This window comes from Schistocerca piceifrons, chromosome 7, assembly GCF_021461385.2.
Source record: "Schistocerca piceifrons isolate TAMUIC-IGC-003096 chromosome 7, iqSchPice1.1, whole genome shotgun sequence".
Taxonomy (NCBI): Eukaryota; Metazoa; Arthropoda; class Insecta; order Orthoptera; family Acrididae; genus Schistocerca; species Schistocerca piceifrons.
This window is the reverse complement of record NC_060144.1, coordinates 486,557,485-486,585,037: the sequence shown is the minus strand read 5'-3', so window position 1 is coordinate 486,585,037 and position 27,553 is coordinate 486,557,485.

Below are 27,553 nucleotides of genomic sequence, written 5' to 3'. Positions count from 1 at the left end.
TGTCTGCTAGAGCAAGTTACAGTGATGCATCACTCTAGTGTTAAAATGTGACATAGGTATTAAACATGGCCATTTTTACTGTAATATTTTTTCTGCTTAAGCTTTCTCATGTTTAGATATAAGTTATTGCATTTGCTGGGGCTGTTTGCCACGCATAGTGCTACTAAATTTCACTTTGTATTACTCTGTTAAGCTAGTTTTACTACTTATTTAGTTTTCTTGTTGCTGCACATTGGCTCATATTAGTTGTAATGTTGCATTGCTTGGTAATTTAGATTTATTGCAGCTTGCTTTGACAATTTCCATTTTTTTCATTGCTGTTTGTATTAATTGTTTTATGCTGCTGCATTGCCTCATCCCTTAGTTTAGCATCTGAGCTCAGTAGATTTACTTTAGCTTAAGAGGGGGTAGACTGTGTAAGAGAATGAGTTGCGATCAATTGGAAGAAATGCATTGAGAAGTTATACGAAAAAAGTACAGAAAGCAGGTATAGGTACGATTTTCTTGGAAATAAATGATGAGATAAGATAATGGAAAATAAATAATGAGGTAAGAAATATGTGTACATATAAATACATAAAGCATGCTTGGATAGGATGCTTTGGTGGAAACAAATGTTGAAATAAGAGGAAAGATACATGGAATGAAGTTTTGAGGTGGACTGCAGTACCAAATGTCACACCGAAAACAAACCCTGTCCTGTATTATTACACAATGTGAATTCGTGTTTTTCCTGTCTTAATGTGTTTAGCTAATAAGAGTTATGTTGTAGAATTTTTCTGATAATATGTTATTTTCTTTGTAAAGATGTTTAGACATCATTAATTCTGTTTTGTTTCAATTATCATGTGTGAAATTAATGTTTCGAAAACTATTCTCATTATTTTATTTATTTACTTATTTCATAATTCCTGTAACACTGATGTGCATGTTTATTTCCATTCTTTTGTAGAGCCTGTTTTACTACAAATGTTATCTGTACTATTATGTTCTTTAATGATGTATTTTGTGCCTTTGTTATTGTATTCTTATGTTATAAAATTGTAATTGACACCAGTTCATCAAATTAAGTAACTTGTAAGTTACAAATGTAACTGCACACGTTTCTGTTGGTCATAGTACATGGACAATATGTGAGAAGTAGGGACTGTTAGTGTTTCCACGTGTGTTAATAATTCAGCAAGGGACTGGATAACAGCATTGCTGGTTCTAAGGACAATTCCAAAAACTGTGTGAGTGCACAAGTGGTGGTTTATGGACTTGCTATATTCTCCGCAAGACTCTTCGATGGTGGTTGTGCACCTGCACAGTCGCAGCAGATGGCTGCGGGCCATCTCTACAAGGACTACAGTGGGTCTACTCTGTGATGACCTACTTACCAATATTCATCAAAACTTCGACTGACTCTGCGGTGGGTTTGCTCTGTTGTGGCCCATTACCTGTTTGCGTGTCAAGAGTCAGCACGGTCTTTTCGTTGGAAGGACAACACTACTTCAAGACTGCATGGAAATCCACTACTTCCGTGTGCATTTTCTTCTACTGCTCAGACTTTGAGAAAAACACCGCTATTTTACTGTGATGAACGATCAGGACTGTCTTTATGGACTGTGAGAAAATTTTAGCTTTTACCAACATTCTATCAATAAGTGTGTGCATTTGATTTCTTTGTTATTGTAATTATGAAAAATTTTTCAAATCTGTATTGGCCACTGCCCAAAACAATTTGTAAAATTTTTTGTGGGGAGCATGGGGGCTATGTAAGTAGGCTGTTTAGGTTTTCTTATTGATAAAGCCACGTAGCGCTCTGTATGAAAAATCTCTGGCTGTGATGTGTGCAGCCTGTGGCTAGTTTGCATTGTTGTCTGCCATTGTAGTGTTGGGCAGCTGGATGTTAACAGCGCGTAGCGTTGCGCAGTTGGAGGTGAGCCGCCAGCAGTGGTGGATGTGGGGAGAGAGATGGCGGAGTTTTGAAATTTGTAAGACTGGATGTCATGAACTGCTATGTATATTATGAGTTTTCAACACTATTAAGGTAAATACATTGTTTGTTCTCTATTAAAATCTTTCATTTGCTAACTATGCCTATCAGTAGTTAGTGCCTTCCGTAGTTTGAATCTTTTATTTAGCTGGCAGTAGTGGCGCTCGCTGTATTGCAGTAGTTCGAGTAACGAAGATTTTTGTGATGTAAGTGATATGTGTAAGGTATAGGTTGATGTTAATCAGGGCCGTTCTTTTGTAGGGATTATTGAAACTCAGATTGCGTTGCGCTAAAAAAAATATTGTGTGTCAGTTTAAGCACAGTCATGTATAATTGTTCAAAGGGGACGTTCCAACCTCAGCAGTTTGGTCCCATAAGACCAGCCGGCCGGGTGGCCGTGCAGTTCTAGGCGCTACAGTCTGGAGCCGAGCGACCGCTACGGTCGCAGGTCCGAATCCTGCCTCGGGCATGGATGTGTGTGATGTCCTTAGGTTAGTTAGGTTTAATTAGTTCTAAGTTCTAGGCGACTGATGACCTTAGAAGTTAAGTTGCGTAGTGCTCTGAGCCATTTGAACCATTTTGAACCATAAGACCATACCACAAATTTCCAAATTTTCCGCGAGGCAATTCGTGTACGATGCTGCTGTCTATAGGAAGACTGCATCGCAAGAAAGGTGAAGCAAAATAAAGGAATACCTGCAGAGGATCAGTGGTAGGTGCAGTGGCTGGCAGTCGACCCTGAGGGTAAAAGAGGTAATGTATTACCAATAACTAGGCAAAGAAATCCGCTACTCGTCGATTGCACTATTGGTGACAAACCTCAGGAAATAGGAACTACCACGAAATACCTTGGAGTCACGATCCGGAGCGAAAAGAAGTGGAGTGACCACATAAAACGAGCTGTAGGAAGATAACGTGCCAAGCTCTGATTCAGTGGGCGAGTCTTCATGAAATTCAGTTAATCTACGAAAGAAGTGGCTTCCAGACAGTCATTCGACCGATTCTTGGCTATTGCTCGTCAGTCAGTGTCCCTTATCAGACAGGATTAACCCTCGCAGAGCCAAGCCCGTAGATTCTACGGGCCACGCTCCCTTCGAAATAGCAAAGCCTGTAGGTTCTACGGAGCTGTATGTTCTGTTGATTAAAAAGCGCTGCTCGTTGTTTTGGCACCTCTATCGATGTACGATGTTTATGCTGTTACCTATTAGTTGCATGGATAGACAGAGTGAATGTGCGTCTTATTTTCGAGGTATTTCGTTCGTTATGTGTCATTCTTTTCCCCTGCGGATAGAGCACATTACTACTATCCTGTGCAAGAGAAATGGTGCACCGTGGTTTATCAGATGAAGAAATTGCCGATTCGCTGAATTTTGGAGACACTGTCGATGCTCTAGATAGTGGAGATTATTTGGACGACTCAGATGTCTTTGAAGGCGACTGTAGTTCGTGTTCAGGCACAGAACTGTGAAATGGTGGCGGAAACGGTTTTTTCTTTTTTTATTAGCTCTTTCTAGGGGTATCTAAAGCATTGTGGTTACACAGTGCATGTCAGACAAAGAAAATGACAGTAACTGATTCCATTACCAGTCTTGTCAACGGCTCCAAATAACTAAAGTGGACCTGTAGGCTGACTGACGCGGATATATTTCCTGCAACACTTACCACCCCGTGTGTGTTAAGTTTGTTCTACAAAATCGAAGAAAGAAAGCCGGAAAGCATCTCGTGGGGAGACAGATTATCTTTGTGAATAGTGCTGAGTGGCGTTGTGTATGGAACCCTATTTTAAAATATTTCACACGAAAATGCAATATAAGTCCAGGTAGAAAGTGCTATTGTATTTAAATATAATAATCAGCGCTGATCATTGTGTGTTCATGGAATCATTTACTCCACCTACATGAATGTATGACTCCATTGAATTTTACGAAAACAATGTCATCCATAATAATATAATTTGTCCATGGTATATCAGACAGGATTTTGTTCATAGTTGCATATTAAATGAGACAAAATGGGCTTAAAATAGTGTTACTTTGGCTTTTAAATGTTCGATATTTTGCAAGATGTAAATTTTTGAACTCAACTAAAATTGCCTGGATTCTGTGGACATAAACAAGTATTGGGCCGCTACAGAGAGAGTTAATAGAAGAGAGAGGCAAGACTCAATGAAGAACTGTGCATTTCGTCAAGTGGTCGTTTAACCGGCGTGAGACCGTACTTCATGGTATTCAACAAACTTGAGCGGCAGACGCTACAAGAGAGGCATTGTGCATTACCGAAAGGTTCACTGTTGAAATTTTGAGAATGTACGTTACAAGAAGAGTGAGGTGACACATTACTTCCTCCCACATACGGCTCTCGAAATGACAACCCTGAGAAAGCGTGGTAAATTAGATATACAGAGATTCACACTGTGTCACTCTTACGAGGCGTCATTCGTGTCTGCAAGAGGGGAAAGGGAGGGGGAGGAGAGATGTTGGTATCAGAAATAACCCCCACCACACACAGTAATAAGCAGTAAAGATACAGATATAAATATTTGGCCGGCCGGAGTGGCCGAGCGGTTCTAGGCGCTTCAGTCTGGAACAGCGCGACCACTACGGTCGCAGGTTCGAATCCTGCCTCGGGCATGGATGTGTGTGATGTCCTTAGGTTGGTTAGGTTTAAGTAGTTCTAAGTTCTAGGGGACTGATGACCTCAGATGTTAAGTCCCATAGTGCTCAGAGCCATTTTTTATAAATATTTGTTGTTGTTGTTGTCCTCCTCCTCCTCCTCCTCCTCCTCCTCCTCCTCCCCACCCCCTCACCCCCTCCCCCCGTTAAGGCCTTCTAGGGACAACGTTCGAGTTTCGATTCGTAACCCTTTGTTGTTCTTTACTTTCAGTATTCCTTATCTGTTTCACATTTTCTTGTCCTTCCTGCCCCGGGATCCTTCAACTTTTAAAGCTTTTTCCCTAAAAGAAATCTCTAAGACTATTTATTCTCTTACGATTTTTCCTCTCCAAGTCTTTCCTAACTTCTTGAATCTAGTTCCTTGTTAATTCCTTTTCCCTAAAATATTTCGAGGTCTGCTTGCTGAGTTTTCCATCCATTCCGTAAATATGTCCAAAATTAGTGCTCGCCTCTTCCTTGTTGCATCTGATACGTTTCCTGTGTACTGTTAAATTTCATGGTTATTTCTTAATTTCCAGAATGCTGCATTTTTTCGACCAAAGATTTTCCAAAAAATTCATGTTCCTAAAATTTCTAATTTATCGAGGTCGTAATTTAATACTTGATATTCGGTAGGTTACAGGCATTCTGATTTCAGTATTGTGTCTTAGTGTTTGAAGTTTATTATGTAAATACTTCGTATAGTAGGTATTCCTATTTATACCACACGCATTTTACATCTTATGTATCTTTTCTCTTAAAGCAGGTTTTTCTAAACAGTTGTCTTAAATAGTATCTCACAGATACCTTTTTACCTGTTCCGTCTGCTCAACATCTGTTATTTAATATTTTGGAGCACTTTTTGTATTAGCCGTAAATTTTATTGTCTCTGCAGAGATTCTTAAACTCGTCATGTTGGCGGTCTCTTCCAGAAGATGGACTGCGCTGTAGCATCTGTCAAGCCTTCAGGAAGTCTGGCAAAATCATCCATAAATTTTACGTAATTTTACTGCAACACTTTTGCTCTTTCTCCCTGGCACGAGCTGCGATATTTCGGTTTCTTTCACTTTTCCATTCCAAATTCTTCTCCATGACACAGTTAAAAGGAAGTGGGGATAAATCATCCCCTTACATGACACATGTGCTTATTTTCAGTGGTCGAAATTTCGCCCACAGATTTTACCTTATGGGTTGTGCGTGTCAGGGTTCGGTGGGTTACGCTTGCGCACTTAGTTTCAACTCCAAGTTCACGGATTTCTTTATGCAAGGTTTCCCTGTCGATTGAGTCTAAAGCTTTTCTAAAATCAATAAAGATAACTATGTCTTTGGAGTTTATTAATTTGTGATGAATTACGGATTTTAGGTTGAAAATCTGTTCTAAGCAGTGTCAGTTAATATCATCATCCTATAAAGGCACATTTGCATGCCGAGCGTGAGTTTCCTCGGAAACGCGAAATATTAATTAAATAAATAATCAGTGACAAATAAATAAAGCCTATGGCACACAACTGCAGCGCTGTGTCGCTGATAAAACAAAAGCACAATTACGTTACTCTTATGTTTGATTAAGAAAGGGAGAGCTCTGGTTGAAGTGGTGCGAGAAGCACGTATTTTATTTTATTGTCTGGCACACCGCCATATTTCATGTTATAGAAGAATACTGCGAGTTGCAACCACACTAGGCACTCGATTCTGTAAAGAATTATATTTATAAAAGTAAGTAGGATTATGAACTGTAGGCTTATTCATTGAATATATCTGATTTAACTAACTGTGTAACTTTGTTATGTTTAGTAGACAATCACCTCTGTACGACGTATTGGCATGGCTGGCAAATTATTGTAATATTGAGATTTAGATTATGAGTCCGCACCTACCGCAGCAGTCTTTGGAAACGATTTGATTACGAAGTCCGATTATTCAGTTTTATTTCACGGTCAACTACGAGTAACATTGCCTTTACGAAAAAGCCATTGTCAAGCGTCTGATACAGAATAATTAAACGTCCACGTTCCAGATAAGCAAATACAATTGCAATCACAATCACCATCATACAGATAGAATAATCAATATCAAAATAACAATATATTTTTATTTATTTATTTTATTTATTTTATAATCCTACTACACCCCTATGAGTCTTCCTTATTACCTACTTAAGAGAACTAAGACAGACGATCCGCATGAATGCATTAAAGAATTCCCCTCTGACCCTGTACGGTAGGGCCTTCAGTTAGGTAAGCTTACAGCGCGCGGTAGCCGGACGGTCTAAGCCGTATTGTCACGGGCCACGCGGCTCCCCGTGTCGGAAGTTAGTCCTCACTCAGGCTTGTGTGTGTGTGTGTGTGTGTGTGTGTGTGTGTGTGTGTGTGTCATCCTTAACGTCAGTTTGTTTAAATTAGATTAAGTAGTGTGTAGTGTGTAAGCTTAGGGACCGATGACCTCAGCAGTTTGGTCCCATAAGACCTTACCACAAATTTCCAAATTTTTAATGTAAGCTTAAGGCCGCCGCCAAAATAGCGTGGAATCAAAAAACTGGCACGAACCTGCAACACACTCGTGATCCAGCGGCTAGCATTGCTGGATTTTAACTAGGAGATCCCATTATCGATACCCGGTAATTGTGTCAGATTTTTCTGCAGCGATTGTTCTCGGTCTCATTATGTCAAATTCGGAGCTGCTTAATACGTTAAACAGTGAAATGGACAATCAGATCGCAGAAGTGGCGTCAAATCTAAAGCCTTGAAACAGACTGGCAGCTACAAGATATTTATTTAGCTACCACGGCTCCATCATAATGGGGTAACAACATACAGATTCCTTCTCCATTACTGGTTGGTGCAAAGGGTAGGAGGAGGGTGATTTGGGTTCCGATTGCCGGCTGTCTTTATCAGTTTTTAGCCTAAAAAATTTTCCAGGAGAGTTATCGAGTGAATGTACATTACCTTCTTTTGACCTAATACGCTTTTCCATCGTTCCAGAAACTTCGTCTATTGTTGTCAGAAAACTCCCGTTCCTCGTTCTTAAGACGATGGGATTTAACGAGAAACCCTGCTTATGGAGGAGAGAGAGAGAGAGAGAGAGAGAGAGAGAGAGAGAGAGAGAGATTGTTTCCTCTATTGAGTGCCGTTGCTATGACAGCAGCCGCGCGGTGCGACAGCGAAGAAGGCGGTTCTCGGAATACCTCTTTATCCCCGGGGCGCAGGAAAATGCGATTTCTGTCAGAGAAAACATTCTGAGAAACATAGTCTGCCTTACTCTGTTTCACGCTCTCCGAGGGATATTCTCGTTTTATTTTCTGGTCTGAAAGAAATCTGGTGCCGTTCTCTGTGGCGTCGGGACCGCCTCGGAGGTCGGGAGCATAATTCTGTGACTTAAATGTAGCATTGTTCCGTGTGTCCTGTCTGCTGTGGAAAAGCGGCCAGACGGTAGTACGTAGGACAAATGCGTCTGAGCTCAGTGCGAAATATTATGCTCACAAATTAAGTTGACACTCCGTGCGCTGGCTGTTGGCAGCGACTGTAAATGGAAAACGTCTTCACTGTCGCTACTATCAGCCGTCGCGCTGACTGTCAACTTTGTTTGCGCATATGGTAATTAATGCATCATCACTTACAACGAATACAGCAAAATGAATGGGAGACATTCTGCGGACTCAAAACAACATAGAAATTTGTTCCTAGCATCACGGACGGACTAAGAATGAGTTTCCTTAACCAGGCAGGTGGTTTGATACACGATGCTAGACACTAAAGTTGTAACTCCATATGGATGTACCCTCTGCCAGACACTTGACTGCGAACTGAACACTAATCATGTAGATGCACGATCAGCAAACGCCAGACTGGTTTGAAGTGTAGTACTATGCCGCTAACAATGGCATACAGGAGGTAGGAGTAAATCCATCTGCATTATGTACATGATGAAAGATTACTCAGCGGGTTTCTCGTTCATAAACGTCTACCACCACGTGTCGGAATTAGCCAGTGGTAGGTTAATAGACTGTCGAGACTGAGGGTGGTTGTTCGATGGTACTGCTGGTCGCGTTGGTCGGCATCCCGTGATTGTCGTGCAGATACGGAACTAATGAGCTGAAGAGGGCAATGGTCAACGCCCTACAGGATCACAGCGTGCTCCTTGCAACTAGTGCGTGAGAGGACTTTTCCAGGATGCGAACTTCGCGTAAAGGAAACCTCTGAAGCCCTCAAGTTAAAAACTAGAGCAGCTGAGAGCGCTGACAGGCCTAGAAAACGAGAGCACTTTAGGTCATCACACGTCATCGCCTGCTATAAAACTTCCGCTCTCATCTACTTCATTCTCAGAGTTAGGCCATTCCATCAGCATTACGGATACCGATGTTCAAGTATGTACGAGCCGCCGCCAACTTGGAAGTCCACTGCTGCAAATCCACAGCCGTCTGGCCGCGGAAGGGCTTCAGATCGGCATTCCGCATTGCTGCTGGTCACAGCAATGAATGACTGGGAATGGGGACTGGGCCGATCGTCCGAGGATGAATAACCAATCTGCTCGCCTGCAAGCTGTTCATCGTAGATGCTGGTGCTGTTCTTCGCGTTGCTCCTGGGTCCTCTGCTGACTCTACCTGGACAATCGACGAAAGGGGTATGCAGATTTCTGGGGCCGAGCCGACGTGCAGCTTCACTTACCGAGAGCGCTGAGGATCTGAAGGACGTCCACAGCCACGCCAGGCTGTGGAGACGCAAAGTAGATCCATACTGCAGCGACGGGACCGCAGCACTGACCAGACGCTAACTGACACGTTACCTCGCGCTTTCAAGCAGGCGGACTCAGCGCGGTCGCTGCTAGGCAATGCCGGTAAGGCGACGGAGTCGTTGTAAATCTCTCTCCAGTAAATGGTCGTTACTTGAATAATGATTCAGTAGCGCCCCGGCGCTTTACAGGATCACTCAACCCTGCTCTTCCATCGTCGTCCTGATAACGCCACCACTGCTTGGGTCGTAACATTTTGTTTGCTCGACGGTGAAGGATTGTACCACCAAGTGACGAAATTTCAGTCAGGGAATGGTACAGTTGGACGAAGACATCCTGACAGTCATGGAATTATAAGATGGCGGCAATTCTTGCAGCTGCTCTTGACGTTGCAGCATAGAGAGGTGCACCAACAGTGGTGCGTCCAATGACAAGACCGGGCACTAGAGTGGCACCACATCGCCTTTTCAGGCATGTCCTGGTCCTGTGTACAGCATCGCATTGGACACAACCGTGCGTGGACGCTCAGAGGACAACATACAGAGTCCGACTGCAACCGCCATCGTCATATGGACCCATCACCCATATGGATATGGTCGCCATTGAGCATACACCACCATCTCCTCTCGTTCACATTGCCTGTAATGTGGACAGTAGGTGCTACATTTCTGACATGCTAAAGCCAGTGTCTGTGCCCTGTTTTCAAGGCACCATGACGTTATTTTTCAACAAGGTAACGAAAAATCGCATACTGCCTGTGCTATTCTGATTTACCTCGAACCTGAGAATATTAAATTGCTGTCATTCAGATCACGTTCTCGACATCTCTCACCCACTAAAAACATCTGATCATGGACTGCTGAGAGACTAACACGACAGTACTTGTCAGCAAACCCTATTGATGAAATATGGCATAGAGGTGAAACAGCATGGAATGCTGGACACCAATCTACCATCCAAGTTCAGTTCGACTCTGTGTACTAAATTTCGCATCCTTCTGCAGTTCTGAGATTTGAAGTTGTTACGACAATTCGTGTATAACTAATTAATTGCATCACTTACGAATGTTTGTTCTGTAGTATAAGAACTGTCCATCAATGCTGTAGCGTGCTCTGGACGCTAGGAGATGAATCAGTGGTGATACCAACCGGTGGGCCCAGGTGAAACGCTGTGGACAGTTACAGATGACTTTCATTGACTTGAATACATGACACATTGCAGCAGTCATGCTTCTCCCATTCCCCCTCGCTGGTGCTGATGAAAAATCGGTGGGGGCCGTAGCTGCTGTGATGACGGCCTGCGTTGCTGAGGTTGGCGGCAATGGCCGTTGACGTCAGTTATGCTACGTGTTGCGCTGCGATGCTGTTCCACTTGGGGAGTGGACCTCTGCTCTGCATGTGGCCACAGCAGTGGCGTGTGGAATCTGCCATAAGTTGGGTTCAACCCGCTGCGCTCCAGCATGAGTCGGGCGGTGGCTGGTGTTCTGGTGCCAAGTCCCACAAGGATCTCAGCGTCGGTGGTGCAGGCACGGATGGCTGGTCGGTGGGGCTGAGGTACTAAGTTCGATGAAGTACCTGAAGAAATGCATGATACACATTGTGCTGTCTTACAATCCATTTATTCACAATCGGTTTCGATCATGGACCATCTTCACAGTGCTAATGCAAAAAATGGAAACTGAATGAAAACTTTGAATATCACATAAATTACATTTTCATTCGTTCATGTGTTGATATTCAGTTTTCACTTGTTTTCATTTGTGAAAGTGGTCCATGATCGAAACCGGTAGTGAATAAATGTATTGTAAGAGAGCACAGTGGTAATCATGCATTTCTCAAAGTATATCGATGTGTTCACAGTTGAAAGAAAACTAAAATTTTTCCATGAAGTACTTAGTGCTGTCGGCAGGCGCAGCTCGTTTCGTCATCCTGGCTGCTGCTGACGAAACTCGCTTGATTTGCTGTCTAACATAGATTGGCTCTTGGTTTTCGGCGACGAGAAGTGATCCATTCCTTGGAATCCAGACGTACGTTCATATGTCTGCGGTGCGCATTTGTTCAGCTATAACCTGGCGCCTAGTCACGTCGTCATAACAAGAGCTGACTCTTGATGCCATGGCATCGCCCTGCTTGCTACAGTTACTACTGTATGGTGCCGTTTACTGATGTACTCGGCTAGTCTTCCTTTACAATCCATTTCTGCGATGCATATGTCGCCACACTAGATCACCGACCCACAGCTGTTAGCCTAACGCTATACAACGGCTTCCATGCTACGTCTCCTTACTTTTTCTAAAGAATTACAATTTTGCGTCCAAAGACTGGGTAGCAACATACAATGCTAATACTACGCGAATATAATTTCTACTTTGCACGACGGTTCTATTTTTGTGTGATCCAGTGTGACTAAAAGAAAATGTTATTGAAAGAATGGGCGACACGCAGTGTCTGTTCTTGAGCATTGACTCACCCGGTCTTTGTCAAAGGGTCTCTTAGTCTATCTTCTACGCTTGAATTGATGGTTTCCGGAGCATGCCAGTCATGTACTCTGTTTTCACTGCATCATGGCGGTGAACCCTGGTTGAGTGCGTCGGCTCGTCCATGGTGGTGACACTGTAAATTTTCGTTGCAGTAGTTTTTGTGAGAAGCGGATTAAATGATCATATTTAGATTAAAGTTCAGTCTTGATCACGTTATGTCTGTTTTAATGAGTAACCGGTTTCGGTTTTTTTCTATAAAACCATCATCAGACCCATTGGCTCCCTTGGGTTGGTAGGTGGAGCTCTCCTTGCTGCTGTGCAGTCAACTGGCAGTTGACTGCACAGCAGCAAGGAGAGCTCCACCTACCAACCCAAGGGAGCCAATGGGTCTGATGATGGTTTTATAGAAAAAAACCGAAACCGGTTACTCATTAAAACAGACATAACGTGATCAAGACTGAACTTTAATCTAAATATAACAATTAATTGATCACTGTATTCCAAAAATGTTTACCAAAATTGTGCGGATTAAATGAAATAAAAACCCACAATTATTCAGTTTTAAGAACTGTAAATTATTATTGTTCACATGGCTTCTCGACAGCAACTGTTAATGTACAAACGTAGTATCGACTGCACAACCTTCATCATTCATGTTAGACACTTTGTCGAACAGTGAAATAACTTCTGTACTTGTTTCATTATTTTACTTGTAATATCCCCGTCTTTCTTGCACCTTCGACATCCTATACCAAATGTTAGTTTTATCAGTTCTTCAAAAAGCCCTCACGACGTAAATATCCAACTAGGTCCTCTCACTGCCGCCTGACTCACTGAAGTGGTATCCCTCCAGCTGGGTGCCTGTAACTGCGTTCCACGCTGTGATCACGTGAACAGCACTCAGGAGCTGACAGCAACAAAATGTGAACCCTCCACGAGACGGCGAGAGGAGCGCAATATTCATCTGCTCAATTTCTTTTCTTTACGGTACTTTCGTAACCAAACAGATACATCAAAGGGATGATATCTGATGTGTCAGGGGATATGGTCACCTTACAACCCCTTATATCCCCAAACCATGTAAGACTGATGTAGTCTTCATACTTTACTGTATTCGCAGAATAAGTAAAATTTCATTATTTGTCATCCTTATTGGTTTTAAAATTTTATTGGCCAGAAGTATAGCACCTGGTTGGTCATTGCCCATTTTCTACACGCCTGTTGAAATGTGGGCACTCGACATCACACGTTGTGGGACTGTGCACTCTAAGAGGGTCCTGTGAGTCATTATTGGCAGGTATTAAAGGACTCTGTATCACAAAGGAGCACTTACGGAACACGTCGACTTGGCTAATTGGTGATATCTTTTTCGGGAGGATATTGTTTCAGATATCTGTCTGGCAATTCAGATTTGAATTTTCTATGGTTTCGCGAAATCACTGTTGTCAAGTGCTGGGATGGTTCCTTTCAAAAGCCCATTGCCCAAATCCTAGCTTATATTCTGTCTCTAATGGCCTTTAATGGACTTTAAAGACCAACCAACGTTCCTATGCTCCATTTGGTGCATTTTGGACGATACTGCAGACAGTGTCCAGGGAGACCATGGAGGACTTGACGAGACATTCATCTACACGAGACCATGCTGCGTTGCTGCAAGTCAGTATAACATAGATAGGGAAAGCAGAAAATTGAGGCAGGCGACCACTGAGGAGCCGGTCTTCAAGACTGTCCATCAGAATCATGCGAGCGAGCAATTACAGAAATCTTTGTTAATAAACAGAAAAACACTGTTACACAGTCGCAGCTGCAGGTTGCTATCTAACAACTTTCATGGGCAAAAAAATTTATTTTCAGTGTTTCGTATAATTATTGTCCGATTTTAAACATTTAAAATGCCGTAATAATTTACTCATTAAGAGGTGTAAGGTTAACCCTCTCAGGCACAGTGTTTTGTTAAAGCACCAGTGCCATACGCATGAAATAACAGATGCTGTTAAGAGACACATCTAGTGGTACACTGAGATACTCCTACGAACGTAATGCATTTTAGCAGTCAGTTACAGCGTTAAAAGCAACACTCGGCGCGGAGATTGTGCTACGTCACTGCAGGAAATTGTGATAGGCGTTTTTTTTTTCTTGTAGTTGCCATATTGACAAGATTGACAGTGAAAGTAAGTACATCGAAGTTATTGTAAAGTAAATTTGTACTCCTGCTTTTTGAGTGTTACCGAAATGGAAGCATTAGCACAGATTTTGTAATAGAAACGTTTTTAAATTTTAGGGTCATTTTTGCTTATTATTTAGGGCTGTAATTTGTTTTAGGTGTCATGAGTTAATGGAAGTCTAATCTGTGGGATTTTGTCTAGGAAACATGCGAACTTTTTTCAAATATATCACATAAAATGATAGGTGGCTGAATACTGTGTGTCCCAGTGGATCCAAAGTGCAACAAGTGCCTTAAAACAATTGTTTTGACAATTTCTTCTTCTTGTATTGGTTGCTTACTATGAAGATAAATGTTAATCACGTAAAATGTTAAAATTGGTTTTTTCATGTTGTTGTGATTCAGAAATTAAAAGTTTAACACAATAAGATACATAAAAAGTTAGAAACTGTGTGTTTTGAAGCAACGTAACTCACGATGCACAAATTACCAGATGGCATTAATCTAGAATTTCAAAACGAGAGCATTTAGTGACTTCCGGCTTCACATGTAATTTCAAAGCTTAGCGAAATTTTTCTCCATGACAAATGGTTCAAATGACTCTGAGCACTATGGGACTTAACTTCTGAGGTCATCAGTCCCGTAGAACTTAGGACTACTTAAACCTAACTAACCTAAGGACGTCACACACATCCATGCCCGAGGCTGGATTCGAAAGTGCGACCCTAGCGGTCACACGTTCCAGACTGTAGCGCCTAGAACCGCTCGGCCACCCTGGCCTGCTCTCCATGACAACCCTCCCCCCCCCTCCACGTACACAAACAAAATAATGAAAGGAAAAAGAATGTCATTTACTAAATTTTCGTTGTCCATACAGTAAAATTTCAGCATCAGGGACGACGTTTTAATTTCTTTAATTTGTTACCGCTTTACTGGAAATACGTTCTGCAGACGATGTCCTCATTAACACAGAATATACCGGGAAAATTATATCGTTATATGGCCCAGAGTTCAGGAGATACGTGAAAACTAGCTTTACTTGAAACAGGGCTACTGAAGCTGTTTTAAAAATGGGAGTTGGTCTAAGGAGTCGGGAGTAGGGGCGAGAGGTGGTTACTGGTGTGTGTTCTTATACGTTAGAGTGAATCATGGAATCGATGGCTGCGATGACTTCAATGTGGTGTACGCCATTTTGGCGAGCAACTTCCTGTATTGCCAACTTTCCGTGCTGGAGATGACGGTAAGGCGAAGTTCTTAAAAGGAAATAATGTACATTCATTGGAAGATGAAGAACTTTCAGTGGGAAGGGATAGTTATGAGAGGAGAGCAGCGGTTAAACACTCTTGAAAGGTCATAGGTTTTGGATTTAAACTGAGGAGAGGAGAGTCTATTTTGTATCCCCCCCTGGAAGACGGCGCGTGGATCTGCTCCTGTAAACTGAAGGGTAGGCTGAATGTAGGAAGTGAGTAGGAGCAGGAAAAGGTAAAACACGTCGGTACTGCAAGTAAGTAAAAGTGTTTTACCGGTGCATGAATATATACAGAGGCATACATAAGTTTTTACGTAGATGCGAAGCCTTAGACCAGTCGTACGTAGTGCAGAGTCTCTATATGAAGCGAAGTTTCCCGGCCGACTGCTCTTGATCAAATGGGCAGAATCGGCAGCGGTTCTCGCAGAGCTGAACAGCGCCGGCTAGAGGGCGCTGTCGTCGGTGTCGTAGTGCCAACCGAAGAACTTGCACCTACGCCGTGGCATCCTAGCTATACAGGGTGAAAAGTATTTAAACCGACATACTCTGGGAGGTTGTAGGGACATCAAAACAAATATTTTTCCTTAATGTCATTTTTTCCTATGATGATTATTTAAACTGGTGGACGGCGTATTACGCACTTCAGTTGTTAGAGGCCGTATTACGATCTTCAGTTGTTAGAGGGCGTATTATGCTCTTCAGTTGTAGGCAACTGCTGTCCACCAGTGTAGTATTGCATTGTCTCTGTTTACTAGCGGAGCGATACACCTGGAGTGAGTACATTGATATGGTTGTTGCGTACTACGTAGCGCACCACAACGGACGAGCTGCACAGCGGGTTTATCAACAATAATATCCTAATCGCCGTATCTCGCATCATACGACAGTTGCTGCTGTGTACCAACGTCTGCGTGGGACCGGGTCATTTAGCAGATTACCTGGACAGGGACGCTGTCGCACGGTAAGAACGCTGCAATTTCAGGAAGCTATCTTGCAGCATGTGGAGCGGGATGCTTCAATCAGCACTCGTGCAGTTGCACATAACATGGGGACGAATCAGACGGATGTAAGAACAGTCCTTGGAGAGCAATTGTTACGTCCATTTCACTTACAGCGTGTCCACAACTTGGAACCAGTTGATTATCCACCCAGAGCACAGTTTTCGCAGTGGTACCTGGAACAGTGTGAAATGCATCCTACATTTCCATCCTCTGTGTTGTTTACCGATGAAGCAATGTTCTGGCGTGATGGAGTCTTCAACATGCACATTTCGCATGTTTGGAGTGAGGATAACCCACTTGCCACAGTTAATAGCGCTCATCAAGTGCGGTTTCTCGTTAATTTGTGGGTCGGTGTTATTGGGGACTGTTTAATTAGGCCGTATCGGCTACCTAGGCCATTAAATGGCAGGCACTACTACAATTTGTCGTCGTGTGCGTCGATTCCTGGACCGACGGTTCCCAGAAACGTGGATGGCCTGCTCGATTCCCAGATATGTCCCCTCTGGACTTTTTTGTGTGGGGAGAGATGCGCAACCTTTTTTACGCAATTCCTGTTGCATCAGAAGAGGATCTGGTTGCCCGGGTAGTAGCAGCAGCAGGAACAATTTAGGATACTCCTGGGGCTTTTGCCCGTGTGAAACAGAACATGATCCGACGTTGTAACCTTTGTTTACGTGTCAATGGAGGAATTTTTGAAAATCTACTGTAATTGAAATTGGGTTGTGTTACTGTGGTGTCTCTAGGTCATAAAAAAAATGGAAAAGTGCTCGTTGGTTTAGTTAGCCGGCCGGTGTGGCCGAGCGGTTCTAGGAGCGTCAGTCTGGAACCGCGCGACCGGTACGGCCGCAGGTTCGAATCCTGCCTCGGGCATGGATGTGTGTGATGTCCTTAGGTTGGTTAGGTTCAAGTAGTTCGAAGTTCTAGGGGACTGATGACCTCAGATGTTAAGTCCCATAGTGCTCAGAGCCATTTGAACCATTTTGTTGGTTTAATTAATTTGCCGCCAGAGAAATCTTCCTCTACTGGTTTAAATACTCCTCATAGGAAAAAATGACATCAGGGAAAAATATTTGTTTTGATGTCCCCTACAACCTCCCAGAGTTTGTCGATTTAAATACTTTTCACCCTGTAGATACCACAGTAGATACGGTAAGAAATGGTGTTTGGGACTGGGCTATAGGCCGAGCCTTCGTATGAAAGTCGAAGTGTGGGGAAAGTGGGAGAGGAAGGCGGAAACCGATAGTGTGGAGAGGGAGTCTGCTAAAGGTAAGATTGGAGAGAGAGATTACGAAAATGGTTCAAATGGCTCTGAGCACTATGGGACTTAACATCTGAGGTCATCAGTCCCCTAGAACTTAGAACTACTTAACCTAACTAACCTAAGGACATCACACACATCCATGCCCGAGGCAGGATCCGAACCTGCGACCGTAGCGGTCACGCGGTTCCAAACTGAAGCGCCTAGAACCGCCCGGCCACACTGGCCGGCAAGCATTAAGAATTAGAGAGGAAACAGCTGGCTAGTTGCAGTCAACTTTACCGATAGTTAGGGATATACGGTGGTGTCGATGCGGGCGAGGAAGGGCAACAATTTGATGCGACGGTAAATGGTCCACGAGAGGCAAGGCAAAGCGATGTGGTTTACTAGGGCGTCCGTTGCAGTTGGTCACGGTTTGTACTCTCCTCCTGGCTGGTACTGTTGAACTGTTCAGCAAAACAGTAAACGTGTGGGCGCCGTGCGTGACAGCCGCTCGCCCCGCGGGCTGTGAGAGGTGATGGCTGGTTGTTGCCCGCCGTGCGTCGCCAGCGGCTCCGCCGCAGGGCGTTTCGCTGCCACGGCTCCCGCGGCCATAGCAGCTACGCGCAGACTATGAAACAGGCAGGCAGGCGCTCGTATTGCTATGGCGGTAAACAAGCGTTCTCCATCTGCGAGAGGGCGTCGTAACGGCCAGGTGGCTACTGCGCCGTTCCGTTTCGAATTCTCGACACGAAACACACAGCATGCACGTACTACCCGCACTGCGCGAGGCGCTCTGCTCGCACCGCTCCGCGAGGTTTATGTTTCCTCACGCGGTACAGGTATTATTTTCACCTCGTTTTTTGTGAAGTTGTTCTTCCCTACAGCTGCAAATGGTTCAAATGGCTCTGAGCACTATGGGACTTAACATCTATGGTCATCAGTCCCCTAGAACTTAGAACTACTTAAACCTAACTAACCTAAGGACAGCACACAACACCCAGCCGTCACTAGGCAGAGAAAATCACTGACCCCGCCGGGAATCGAACCCGGGAACCCGGGCGTGGGAAGCGAGAACGCTACCGCACGACCACGAGATGCGGGCTCCTACAGCTGCTTGTCGGCGACTGATGATCGGTAGTAATACAGTAAGAGCTGGTTGAAGATGTGCTCAGTGGTAAAAGACAGGGTGTTGATGAAGTTGTGATATCGTTTCAAAAAATGGTAACTTGGAAACCATTAAGACATCGTGGTTTGTTGTGAAAAGTTTACTGCATTTTACGGACTATAAGACGAACTTTATTCTCCGAAAAATTGTCTCCAAAATTCAGATGCATCTTAAACTCGAAATTAATACACTAATGGCCATTAAAATTGCTGCACCAAGAAGAAATGCACATGATAAACGGCTATTCATTGGACAAATATATTATGCTAGAACTGACATGTGATTACATTTTCACGTAGTTTGGGTGCATAGATCCTGAGAAATCAGTACCCAGAACAAACACCTGTGGCGGTAATAACGGCCTTGATACGCCTGGGCATTGAGTCAGAGCGTGGATGGCGTGTACAGGTACAGCTGCCCATGCAGCTTCAACACGATACGACAGTTCATCAAGAGTAGTAACTGGCGTATTGTGACGAGCCACTTGCTCGGCCACCATTGACCTGCAACATGCGATCGTGCCTTATCCTGCTGAAATGTAGGGTTTCGCAGGGTTCAATTTCAAGGCTAGAGCCACGGGTCGTAACACATCTGAAATGTAACGTCCACTGTTCAAAGTGCCGTCAATGCTAACAAGAGGTTGCCGAGACGTGTAACCAATGGCACTCCATACCATCACGCCGGGTGACACGCCAGTATGGCGATGACGAATACACGCTTCCAATGTACGTTCACCGCGATGTCGCCAAACACGGATGCGACCATCATTATGCTGAAAAAAGCTGGATTCATCCGAAAAAATGACGTTTTGCCATTCGTGCAGCCAAGTTCGTCGTTGAGTACACCATCGCAGGCTCTCCCGTCTGTAATGCAGCGTCAAGGCTAGCCGCAGCCGTGGTCACCGAGCTGATAGTTCATGCTGCTGCAAACGTCGTCGAACTATTTGTGCAGATGGTTGTTGTCCCCATCTGTTGACTCAGGGATCGAGACGTGGCTGCACGATCCGTTACAGCCATGCGGATAAGACGCCTGTCATCTCGACTGCTAGTGATATGAGGCCGTTGGGATCCAGCAACCCGTTCCGTATTACCCTCCTGAACCCACCGATTCCATATTCCGCTAACAGTCATTGGATCTCGACCAACGCGAGCATCAATGTCGCTATACGATAAACAGCAATCGCGATAGGCTAGAACCCGACCTTTATCAATGTCGGAAACGTGATAGGACGCATTTCTCATCCTTACAGGAGGCATCACAACAATGTTTCACCAGGTAACGCCGGTCAACTGCTGTTCGTGTGTGACAAATTGGTTGGAAACTTTCTTCGTGTCAGCACGTTGTAGGTGTCGCCACAGGCGCCAACCTTGTGTGAATGCTCTGAAAAGCTAGTCATTTGCATATCTCAGCATCCTCTTCCTGTCGGTTAAATTTAGCGTGCGTACCACGTCATCTTCTTGGTGTAGCAATTTTAATGGCCAGTAGTGTATAAAAATGGCCAATGTTTGATTTAAAATTCCCGCCAGTCTTAAAAATGGTCATATATGCGATGCCACAGGACCCCCCCCCTCTCTCTCTCTCTCTCTCTCTCTCTCTCTCTCTCTCTCTCTCTCTCTCTCTCTCTCTCTCACACACACACACACACACACACACACACACACAAAAAAAACATAGTATTCAATTGGGAGCAGCAGTGAACCGATGCGACGAACATGAGCCGGCGGAATTCACAAGTTTGCTACCACTGTCTCCCTCGTGTCACGCCATCACAAACCCAGAACACTGTCTAGACTATGATGCGTCATTGCAGTCTACTCTGTCAGTGTACTTGAATTGAAAGCGATATGTATTATCGCTAATAGTACAATATTTTTGTTAGTAGCTAGTTTCGTTGGAAAAAATAAAAGGTAATCATATGATAAGGTCTAAAAATTGAAAGTAATAGCATATGCAGAACAACATGGAAACAGAGCAGCTGAGTGGCATTTCGGTCCTCCACCACCAGGGAAAACCCATTCGCGATTGGCGGGCTAGTAAAGAAGCTGACTATATGTGCAAATAGAGGGCTGAAAGCAAAATGGCCAAAGCTAAAGATGACTTATTAAATGGATTCAAGGACCCCGTCAAAATGGAATTAATACAAAAATGATTGAAAATACATTCGTAAGCTAAAGCTATGGTGGAGCTTAGGACTTTCAGGGTGGTGCTGTAGATGTATGAAGCATCAAGGACATAGCATGCGAACCAAAACCAAAATATCTCAGAAAATGCCGCAAGAGTTTGAAGAGAAAATATTATCCTTCCATCGCTTCATTATTCTACATCGAAATAGAACATTGCGTAGGAAATCAGAATACATTGCACCATTTAGATTGCCATCGATAAAATGGGGGCCAATTATCCTTCCTCCCATAATGCCGCACCATACGTTAACCCGCCAAGGTCGCTGATGTTCCTTTTGTCGCAGCCATCGTGGATTTTCCGTTGCCCAATAGTGCATATTACGCCGGTTTAAGTTACCGCTAAATAGAACGCGTGCAAAAAATCTGTCATCGTCCCGTAATTTCTCTTGTGCCCAGTGGCAGAACTGTAGATGACGTTCAAATTCGTCGCCATGCAATTTCTGGTGCATACAAATATGGTACGGGTGCAATCGATGTTGATGTAACATTCTCAAAAATGTAGATAAAACAAAAGGAAAGAAAACTGTAAAAAGATGAAAAACGAAAATTGTTAGATTTACGACCTGTTTTAAACATCATGTAACAGGTCTATAATTTGGCAATAAATAAATAATAATAAATAATTCTCAACACCGAAGTTTTTGAGATTCCCGATTATCGCTCTATTTTTATGCTACTGATGAGCGGATTAGCCGCGGCAGCAGCTAAAACACCTACTTGGGCATCATCACTTGTTGCAGGCCGTGGTTGACGTTTCACATGTGGCTGAACACTTCCTGTTTCCTTAAATAACGTAACTATCCGGCGAACGGTCCGGACACTTGGATGATGTCCTCCAGGACACCGAGCAGCATACATATCACACGCCCGTTGGGCATTTTGATCACAATAGCCATACGTCAACACGATATCGACCTTTTCCGCAATTGGTAAACGGTCCATTTTAACACGGGGAATGTATAACGAAGGAAATACCGTCCGCACTGACGGAATGTTACGTGATACCACGTATTTATACGTTTGCGACTATTACAGCGCCATCTATCACAAAGCGAAAAAAGTGGTCCAACTAAAACATTTATATTTCTTTACGTACTACACGTGTTGTGTTGGCAGAAGAGCCAACACCGTGTTACTAGGTGGAGGCCGAAATGCACGCGTTTTAGCTCACGCAGGCTGGCGTGAGGAGGGAAGGACTTCACTGACGTGAGGTCTGGAACATGACAAGGAATTAGAATTCAGAAAGCGGACGTCATTAGTTTGGTACTTAACTTTAATCCATTAATGATGAACGTCGCTCTTGACGGTACATGATTCACAATATTATCTGTTCAGAATACATTCATAGTAACTGAATATGGCGCCTTGCTAGGTCGTAGCAAATGACGTAGCTGAAGGCTATGCTAACTATCGTCTCGGCAAATGAGAGCGTATTTGTCAGTGAACCTTTCCTAGCAAAGTCGGCTGTACAACTGGGGCGAGTGCTAGGGAGTCTCTATAGATTAGACCTGCCGTGTGGCGGCGCTCGGTCTGCAATCACTGATAGTGGCGACACGCGGGTCCGACGTATACTACCGGACCGCGGACGATTTAAAGGCTACCACCTAGCAAGTATGGTGTCTGGCGGTGACACCACAACACGAATATGTAATAAAAAAATGGGGGTTCCTATTTAAGAAATACGCAGTTGATATCCGTTTGACCTATGGCAGCGTCATGTAGCGGGCCAACCATAGCGCCATCTGATTTCCCCCTTCGAGCTAGACGAGTTTCGTTCTTCGTAGTTTTTTCGTTTGATGCACATTTCGTGAGATATTTGGCCCGGTCACTATCAATGGACCACCCTGTACAGTTTGATAGATTTGGATCCTGCATACCAGGTGGCACTTTCCACCATCTCCTGGTCTGTCGTCATTTTGTTGTGCTCACAGTAAAATCTGAAACAAAGGACAAAAAAAAAAAAAAAAATTGAGAGCTGCTGAACGTTTTACAAGAAGTCACGATCTACGTCTCTAGAAGCGTAACGTTCGCTAGATGCGGGCCCGGCGACAATCATGTTATCTTTTATGACTGAGTTGGAATTCTAGTGTGAGAGTATTTCTAGAAGGTCACGCAGACAGGCGTTTCCAGACACACTAAGAAAAAAAATGCATCTTGAAGGAGTTATCCGAATGGGATGGAAATCTTTAGATGTGATGTACATTTACAGACGAACAAATGATTACAATTTCAGAAAATTTGGATAATTTATTCGAGAGAAAGAACTTCACAATTTGAGCAAGTCAACAACCCGTTGGTTTACACCTGACCCTTATGCGAGCAGTTATTCGGCTTGGCATTAAATGATAGATTTGTTGGCTGTTCTCCTGAGGGATGTAGTTCAAAACTGTCCAGTTGGCGCGTTATATCATCAAAAACCAGAGATGACTGCAGGGCCATGCTCATACTGCTCCAGACTTTCTCAATTTGGGAGAGATCCGGCGATCTTGCTTGCCATGTACAGTTCGGCAAGCAAGAAGACACCAATAGAAACTCTCGACGTCAGTGCGCGGGCGTTATCTTGCTGAACTGTAACATCAGTGTCGCTAACCATGAAGGGTAATGAAACGGCGCGTAGAACATGGTCGACATATCGCTTTGCTGTAAGGGTACAGCGGATGACAGCCAAAGGGGTCTCGCTATGAAACGATCACAACTCCCGTCGTTGGGCCGAGTGGTGGGCGACACCCAGGTTCGTATCCCACCGCCGGTGGGGCGTCTGCAGACACATAATTAGTTCGCCCGTACATGTAAATTGTATCTACAGATTTCTCTCCCTTCGCAATATTTCTTCGTGGTGCGACGTTCCTTTTTTCCCTTTAGGGTGAATTTTTGATTGTTTGTCGCCTAACGAACGAGACAGTAAACAGGAAGTCTGTTACTCGTAATCGACAAATCGTAACTTAAAACCTACACAGTCCGCATCATCGTCCGATTCTGATTAAACTTTTTACAGTAATAATGAAATAAGCATACCCAGGAAAGGAGACTTAAGGGGGACATTGTGGTGTCACCGCCAGACACCACACTTGCTAGGTGGTAGCCTTTAAATCGGCCGCGGTCCGGTAGTATACGTCGGACCCGCGTGTCGCCACTATCAGTGATTGCAGACCGAGCGCCGCCACACGGTAGGTCTAGAGAGACGTCCTAGCACTCGCCCCAGTTGTACAGCCGACTTTGCTAGCGATGGTTCACTGACAAATTACGCTCTCATTTGCCGAGACGATAGTTAGCATAGCCTTCAGCTACGTCATTTGCTACGACCTAGCAAGGCGCCATTATCAATTGCTATTTATCTTGTGATGCATGTACCGTCAGACCGATGTTCACCAATTATGGATTAAAGTTAAGTATTCCAGAAGATCCGTATTTTTTTTACTAGACTCAACTCCTTTAACTGTTCCAGACCTCACGCCAGCCTGCGTGAGCTTACACGCGTGCCTTTCGGCTTCCTCCTAGTGGATTGGCTGTCTTGCCAGTCCACAACAGACATTTCGGAAGGGATATAGTAGGGTGGGAATAGGAAAAGATGGTTTATGTGATACTGCGCGAGTGGCAGTGAGTGTGCTGTGTTGAGCTTGCGTCTTCTGCTCTTCCCTCAGTGCCCTGTAAGCGACCAGAAAAAGTGCGACAAGTAACAGTTGAGAAGAATGCGTGCAATGAAAGTGAGGCAGCGAGTCGAGTGCGTACTGTCACATGCTCCAGAGAATAACAGTACGCGCGACTGGCTGCACTAAAAACATTTTCGCGAACACAGCCATTTCAGCATTGAGGTGGTGACTGATTCGATGTGTTCCGAGCGACGGAATGTACTAATCGGCTAATCAGTCAGATCATTATGGCTACTGACCTACTGTCGGTGTGAACCCATCCAGGCGATAGCACCGTCACCTGGCGACGAATTACTGCTAGTCAGACACAAGCACGGCGCGTGCCGTCCGTGTGCGGAATTCGGAAGTCGCGCGATCGATCTGAGTTTGACCGAGGGTAGACTGTGCTGCCTGGAGCAGCGCGAGCATTTCGGAAACTGCACGACATGTCAGGTGTTAGAGGAGTGCTGTGGTGTCTTCACCACGAGGCGAAACCAAGGTGAAACCACGTCCAGGCGTCGCGGTCTTAGGTGGATGGCCACCCTCATTGCAGACGTAGGACGTCGTAGGCTGGGAAGATTGGTAAAATAGGTCAGGCGGCGAACTGTAGCGGAACGAAAATCAGACTTTAATGGTAGGCAGAGCAGAACTGTGTCTGAACACACAGTGCACCGAGCACTCCTAACGATGGGCCTCCGCAACCGACGACTCATGCATTTGCCATTGTTAACACCACGACATCGGTAACAACGACTGAAATGAGAGCCGGCCGGAGTAGCCGAGCGGTTCTAGGCGCTACAGTCTGGAACCGCGCCACCACTACGATCGCAGGTTCGAATCCTGCCTCGGGCATGGATGTGTGTGATGTCCTTAGGTTAGTTAGGTTTAAGTAGTTCTAAGTTCTAGGGGACTGATGACCTGAGAAGTTAAGTCCCATAGTGCTCGGAGCCATTTGAACCATTTGAACTGGAAGGAGCATGCGACCATCGGCGCAGTGGCAGAGCGTTGCATAGTCTGAACAATCCCGATACCTTCATCATGCTGATGGGAGGTTGCGAATCCGTTCTCTCCCAGGGGAGCAGAGCGTTAACATCTGTGCTGCGGAACGAAGACAAGCATGCGGCGGCTCCATTATGCTCTGGGTAACATTCAGGTAGCAACCATGGATCAAGTGGAGCTTGTGCAAGGCAGTAGCGTACGCTGGTTTCCGACCACCTATATCCATTCATGACGATCATATTTTCCAGTGGCATTTTTCAGTAAGATAATGCGCCATGTCACGAGGTCAGTAGTTTGATGGAGTGATCCGAGGAACACAGTGGCAAGTTCTAATTGATGCGCAGGTCCCCCAGCTCGCCAGATAGTTAATCCGATCATGACATCTGGGATGTGATTGAGAGTGACGTTAGAGCTCATCGTCCCGTTTACCGGTATATACGGAATTAGATGACTTGTGTGTGCAGATGTGGTGCCAACTCCCAAGGCCTCATTTGCTTCCACGCCACGACGCGTCGCTGCTGTTATCCGTGCCAAAGGTGGAAATAGCGGCTATTAGGTAACTGGTGATTGTGTTCCGGCTGATCAGTGTATATTAAATCGTTTCACCTTTCCTTCGTAACTTTGGAACCTTCCCGTGGAATAAATAAAAGAAATATTGATTGAACTTAATACGTTTAGACGATAACCTTCCCGTCTAGAATAAAATAATTTAACTTACTTTCCGTCTAAAGAAAGAAAGAGAATTGAACTTTTTCTGCCTTGCAGCTTTCCTGTCTGGACTTGCTTTTCACAACGTGTCTGTTCTGATAGTCTTTAGCGTACAAAATGTTTTACGGCTTGTGCCTTTATTGGTAACTATATTAATGTGACTGATCAAAAGAAGATAACTTTGACGTGAACACATAAGCTTATGCCGTGGCCCTTAGTATTGGTTGCCGGCCGGAGTGGCCGTGCGGTTCTAGGCGCAACAGTCTGGAACCGAGCGACCGCTACGGTCGCAGGTTCGAATCCTGCTTCGGGCATGGATGTGTGTGCTGTCCTTAGGTTAGTTAGGTTAAATTAATTCTAAGTTCTGGGCGACTGTTGACCTTAGAAGTTAAGTCGCATAGTGCTCAGAGCCACTAGTATTGGTTGTCTATGCAGTGAACCTGAAAACATACATATATATTTTCCTTACCTTTTATTTTACTGGGTCGCCTCTGGATAACGCCATGTGAGTGCATGTCTGAATATACTCACTCTGATCTGTTGTTAATTATTTGGATTGGCATTCAGTTAATAGGACTGCAAATATGTGAGCCGAAACGGTACTTATTAATTTGCTTTTTTGATTGAAGTTACGGGTGCAAAATTCAATGTCATTATTGAAAAAAATTGAGAAAACTCAACAAAAGTTGAATCTTGTGGTTACTGGATTCAATGAAAAATAAAACGATACTGACTTAGATAAACTGATCTATTCTGAAAATGGTTGAATATAAATTTTTAACTCTTTATAATGATTCAATTTATAAAATTTTAGTTTGGGGATCGTTTACACAAAACAGATTAAAAATGTAACAACGAATTTACAATATGCAGTTAGCTCTTATACCTTTGATGTCTTCATGACGTCGATTTTTAATAATTCATAAATAATTACCAATTATATAACTATAGTATTCTTCAAGAAATATATAGCTGGAGGCGAACAGGCACACCGCTCTGACTTTACACACAACATCACTGCACAAAGTTTGACTCAAGAGTGTTCTGTCGAAAATGCTGCGCGCTTTTCACCGCGCTCCCTCTGTATCAATGCGCGGGCTCTCCCGGCAGCAAAAAGCTTGGTGCGGATACTTCACTGTCTCCATCGATATCCAGAGAAATTAAATAAATTTTACAAAATATTTTTCTTAACATTTTTCTTACACACTCTAATTGTTATTTACATATTTCTTAGCTTATAAATGTTTTTGATCAGTTTATTGCTTTGATTTATTTATGTTTTGGCGTGGTTGACTTTCAGTTACACTTCCGAAATAATGTCGCTCATATGTACACTACTGGAAAATGAAAAACGAACACCATGAATTCGTCGCCTGAGC